The sequence below is a fragment of the Oxyura jamaicensis genome, chromosome 1 (genome assembly GCF_011077185.1).
Source record: "Oxyura jamaicensis isolate SHBP4307 breed ruddy duck chromosome 1, BPBGC_Ojam_1.0, whole genome shotgun sequence".
Taxonomy (NCBI): domain Eukaryota; kingdom Metazoa; phylum Chordata; class Aves; order Anseriformes; family Anatidae; genus Oxyura; species Oxyura jamaicensis.
The window spans coordinates 83763914-83769724 of NC_048893.1; the positions used below are offsets into that span (position 1 = coordinate 83763914).

Genomic DNA, 5811 nt, shown 5'->3' on the forward strand with positions numbered 1-5811 from the left:
CCCCAGCCCTGTGTGGTGTGGGTTTAGACCCTGCCCCAGATGGTGGGTGGAAGCACTGCTGGTGGTTAATGCATGCACTGGTGTGTACAGATGGAAATGGACATGTAGGCAGATGCATCAGGCATGGCCAAAACAAGGAGGGATCCCACTGATCCCATCTCTTCCAGGAAAAAGGCTGGGGACTGATGGAGGTTGCTAGATGGGGCTGTGTTTGCCCTAGGGCTTCCAGAAGGGTTCTTATATTTTATCAGTAGTCATTAAATAAATACTGTATTAGTGGTAATTGCTTTCTTATCAGTCATTTCTGGGGTTCCCAGGCCAGAGCTCAGCCAGCACCACTCACACCCCAGCCCTGGAGGACCACCTAGGGCCATGCTTTCAAACAGGGCTTGCTCCTCGAGCACTGGAGCTCAGTGCCTCTCATGGGAACATGTCTGGCAATGCTCCTGAGCCAGCTCTGCTGAAAATGTGACCAGCAGCAGCTGCAACCCTTTCTCCAGCTCTTCGGTGCAACAAAATCCTCAGGAGCCTGGAGCTGGCCCAGGCCCCCTGCCTGCCCTAAGTGCTAGCCTCAGTGAGTCTGGTGTCTAAGCACCTCACATCTTACTTTCTTCAGACCCTGCAGGGCAGAGCAGCACCATCTGGATGGAGAAAAGAGGTTTGGAGGGATTTTTCCAAAGCCTCATAGGAAGATGTGGCAGTGGAAAACTTAGACATTCACCTCCAACCCGCAGCCACCTCCTGAAGCACCTGCCTGTCCCAGGGGCAACTGCTTCAACTTATCACCTGTGACATTACAGCATGGGAAGGTGACATAAAATGGCAGTGACATGCTGTGGCACTCGTCCTATGTGAGAGATTTTCAGCCTGTGGCATTTCGTTTTTCTGAAGCGGGGCATGTTAGAAGTGCTTGGGCAAAAAGTCTGGCCTCTCATCCGTCAGCCCGAAGTTATCGTGCAGCTTTGTGCAGCGAGACCAGCAGGGCTCCAGGGGATGCCTGTCAGACCCCAGCTTGTTGTGACTACCAGCAAGGGGAGGGTTTTACTAACCAGGCTGCAGCCACGTCAAATCTCCTATTTTCAGGTGAAATCAAGCCAGACAGCTGCTAGAAAGTCACTTCCAAAGGCATTTTTTGCTCAGACAAGGCTGTGGTGTGTGGGCCTGGGCAGGCACAGCCCACTGGGCCTGCACAGCCCCACACAGAGCTCCCCTGTGCCCAGCCCCACTGAGACAACCTCCTGCAGACAGCAGGCAGTGATACCACCCTACCCCATCACTGACACGGCGAAGAAGCCTGGGTCTGGCTTCTTTCAGGTACTCTATCCTAGGAGAGAGACATTTTTGCAAGCAGAAGCGTAGGGAGCAGTGGGACACCAACATGTTGCCCTGTATGCTTAACCACCATGACTGGGGCCTGCAGTCAGAGAGCTTATGAAATGTATTTCTTGTGTATTATTTATGAAGAGTAAGTCTTTTCTTCTTCCAGTATTTCTCCTCATGCTGTTCATTTTCAGTTGCTCTCCTTCCTACCCATTTCCATCCATGCCAATGGGCAACTTTGTTGTGAGAACATGTCATCCAACAGAGAAAAGACTTTGAAATATCAGTAAATAGAGACCCTAAGTGGCTCAGGGTGAGTCAGCTCATTGACCTCCCCTTTAAAATTTCTATGTAGTTTTGTGATTGCTTTTGTCTGTGCTGTATTTTGTTTCCCTCATCAGAAAATGTCAGAGGACAGGAGGGTTTATAGTATCTTCTCATCACACAGCAGGTCTCAGGACACCTCAGCTAAAATACACAGTGTTACTAGGTGCTGTATGCAAAGATCTCTGGCAGTTTAATAGAGGAACAAGAGGGATCCAACTCTGCCTTGTACTTGCCACCACAGACATCACTGCATCAGCGTACAGGCAGCAAAGCACTGTGAAAGGCTTGTCACCTTTCAGTCCTTTCAGCAGGGCTGAAGGGAAGGGAGAGAGAACTAGGTTTCTCACTCTGCAGAGCTCTCCTTGAGATGATGGTGATCTTCTCAGTCTCCTTAGAAAGGGTCAGTGCATCTCAGAGGCTCCCACCTTAACGAAAGCTGCACTCGGCAGATTATTACAAGCTGTGACCTTGCTTGGCTAGCTGGTGGCAAAAGTCGTATTTTCTGAATACTCTTATCTTGAAAAACATGAGGTCTTAGAGACTTGCAAAGAGATTAGCTAAAGCAGAACCTTAAATCCTGAAGCCTTGGAAAAAAGCTCACCAGAGCATTTGGATCAGCATTGTCTGGGGAGCTGCGGAGGGCAATGAAGAGCAGCATGCATGCACAGGGCTGGAGGGGAGAGGAGGGAGGAGCAGCAAGCACAGGTCCCTAATTCCTAGTATAAGTAGGAAAAAAAAAAATCATCAAGGAAACTTCTATTTCTCTCTGACTTCCCCCAGCAGGCATCCTGCATTTCTGCAAGACTGAAGTGAAGGGCTGAGACTGTCCTGCTCTGAGCACTTCCATTCTGCTGCAGGCTACTTATCCTCACAGAATTCAGAGGAACAAAGAAAAATCCTACTTTGGTGAATGTCAGGGGTGGTTTTTCAACCTAATTCCCTGGAGCTAGGATTTTGTTGAATGAATACACCACAAAGAGCTTAGAATAGTGAATAAAATCACAGCAATATTTTATCTTAATTCTCCCTTTCTTTGCCTGAAGTTTTGGGGCCAATTCTGCAAGCTGTTTGAATGGCATGGGCACCATCCCAGGTGTACAAGCACAGAGCCCTAACGTCTCATTTCTCAGAGAGCTTTCAGGTATGGGATGGTTACATGGGGAAGAGCACTGTCACAATTTCTCAGAGCAGGACACAAAACCAGGAGATGTGGTAGCAGAGCAGCTGAAGCGTTTGGCTGAGGAGTCAGAGTTGGGAGGTTGAGCCTTGCAGTCAACTTTTATCAGAGACTAATGAAGGCCAGCTGTGCCAGGGAATGAGCTATTTGAGCTGGAGGACAGGCGTCCCAGGACACAGTGCTGACTATGTCATTCCCTTGCATGGTACTGGGCACAGAAACAAATGTGTTGCACCCATGGGCAGCTAAATGGGATCAGAAAGACCTTACGTTATGCAGAAAGACAGCACAAAGTATTTGCAGTGATCCTGTGAGTGCAAGATCTGAGATTTCACAGAGGGGCTGCTTGTGCCCCTCACCCTCCCGTCCTAGCAGCTCCCCAGCTGCTAGTGCTGCTATCCTATCGGGGAGGATCAGGCACGTAGGGAAACATTAGGTCCAGTAGAAACACTCCATCTAACAAAACCCAGGTTGTCCAAATCTACAAGGTCTACACCCTGTGCTTTTTCTTTTCTGCCCCAGAATGCCCACGCGCTTAACCTCTGTTTTGAACATCCCAAAAGAAGTCAATCTGGAATTGTAGATCTGTATTGGCAGAGCTACCATGAGAACATCTGCTTTGACTAGAGTTCCACGTATTAGAAGTAAGAAATTCAGATGAGACAGTTGTTCAGATTTTGAGGAATTTATCCTGACTTTCTTTACAAGTTCATCCCTTTTCAAGTCAAACACACAAATTCTGCCTCCTGGGAAGTGTATGGACATTTAAATCACTTCTGACTTAGTGAACAAGATATCCCGAATTTCAAGTGGATGCAGCTAAAACTAAAAAAAAAAAAAAAAAAGAAAAATCAACACAATAGATACCCACTGGATTTAACACTGCCAGTCCCACTGAGTATCTGAGCAGAGAGACCAAGAGATGGACCCTCCAATGACCAGGACCATGTTGTTCAGCTAGAGGAAGTGCCTTCAAGGCAGAGGTGAAGCCCAACAGACACAGACCTTTGAAACTTATCCCAGAGACAGACGGAATAGATGGGCCTGGGGTTAGCAAGGCAACACTTTTTTTGTCAATAAAAAAGCCATTTGATCCGTTTTGACAGAAAAAAAAAAAAAAAAAAAAAAAAAAGGAGAAAATGAAAATTGGATTGCATCTATTTTTAGGCAAATGAAAAAGTTATTCAGACTAGAGAGAAAGTGTGTCAAAAATAGCCTGAGTGATATGAAAGTGGAGCAATTGCTGTAGATCTACAAAAATAAAAGGAGGGCAAGAGCCTGGGAAACTGATTTTGAAGTAGCTGTGAACATTTCATTTTTTACAGCACTGTCTGATGTATGCCTGCTTTAAAACACACTCTGATGGCAACGGCAGCCTATTCCTGCACCCCAAATGCATGGACTCCTTCAAAGGCAGCCGAACAATGTGGTGTGGGCCTGCTCATCCCACAGCCCTGGTTCCCTTCTTCACAGCCCAAACGTTCAGCAAATGCCTATCCATTGTCACCCACTGTGACATGAATCTTGCATCTTCCACTAAAAGCAATCAGATTTATTCAGGTTTGTCACATCTCCCTCTGAAAATGACTGTCCCCGAAGAATGCCTCAGTGGGGAGTGAATTTCAGAGGCTGTCTTGCTCTGGATCCTACCTGGTTTGCTTAGGTTTCATCATCAGGGCATCAAGTTGCAAACAAACACTAAAATCCTGAAAAGGGAAGACCAGAAATTAAGAGGTTTTGGAAATATGACAGACTTCAAAACTGTTGCCTGCAGAGTTTCAGCCCATGTGTTGTGGAAGTTGGGAGTGACATCTGTGGGGGACTCATGCTCCTGTGTCACCCAGAAGAGAGGTATAACTGCTAGGTAGCGTTCACGTTTTGCCCCAAACAAACTTCAAAATACCCCAGCCACACAATTAAATGGGACCAGCTGGTCAGGGTGAGAGGATGTCATCTCCTCACTGGTGTGGCTGGAGCAAGGCCGTAATGGAGCCACACGCAAGGAGGAGGCCTGGTGAGGCCATGCATCTGCACATCACTTTGGCAAGGGGGAGACCCATGCCCACTGTCAGACTCTTCTTTGCCAGTTCCTCCGAATACCTTCCCCAGCAGATCAGCGTCACCCTGGTGGTGGGGCTGGCCAGCAGCCAGCTGGCCTGCCTCCCCGTCCCTGTCACTGCCAGTCATGGGGCGGTGGTGACACCCCACTCAGAGGAGGGGAAGAGGTGAAAGACTGTGCCACCAGATCAGGAACAGGGAAGCAGTCATGCTTTCCCATCTCACTTGCTAGGAAATAGAGCAGAGCTGCATGGAAAGACCCTCAGGGACAACAGGCAGGTCCCCAGAGGCTGGAAGATGATGGTGACATCTGCCCATCACCTTGAGGAAGTCCTTTCCTCCTGCCCCAAGGCACCAGCCTGGGTCTTGCCCTTCACCTCCTTTAGTGTGATCAGGCTTTATCCACTTGCCAGCAACGTCTGGAAATTGGCAGCTGCTGTGGGCAAGGGAGGTGACAAGGCGAGCTTCCCTCTGCTTTGGGGTTACAGCTGTGAGAGGCAGGTTCCAGGACTGGCAGATTTCTTGGTACCTCACTTGCAGAGGAAACTCTTCAGAAAAGAGCTTGAGTTCCAGCAAGCAGCTTGGGTGCATGCCCCAGACAGCAGGAGGAAGGAGTCCCACTTAGTGCTCACCTCCTTTGCCGCCAGGGAAATGTGACTTTTCCTCTGGCGGTGCCGATGAACCTCTGAAATGGTTTAATCCGAGCTCTGCTATCCACATCCTAATCACTGCGATGCCCAAGTGGTTACAAAGAGAGACACCCTTGATGCAAAACACAGCCGGTGTCTTCTATTTTTGCTAAGCCCTGGTAGGATGGATCGTGCCCCGGCTCTCTGTATAAATGAAGTCCGTCCCTTCCCAAAACCTGCCTCTGTCCTCCCAGCATCGGCATCCTCCACTCCCTCCCGCACTCCCTCTCACTCACTCCC

The 5811-nt window shown here is 48.7% G+C and overlaps 1 long non-coding RNA gene across 1 annotated transcript; it reads left to right on the forward strand.

The window, feature by feature from the left end:
* The first annotated feature begins 650 nt into the window (after positions 1 to 650).
* On the forward strand, positions 651 to 2560 carry LOC118160246. Its single transcript, XR_004747378.1, has 2 exons — positions 651 to 1017; positions 2428 to 2560. It is a non-coding gene; the product is annotated as an uncharacterized LOC118160246 (long non-coding RNA).
* The last annotated feature ends 3251 nt before the right edge of the window (positions 2561 to 5811 follow it).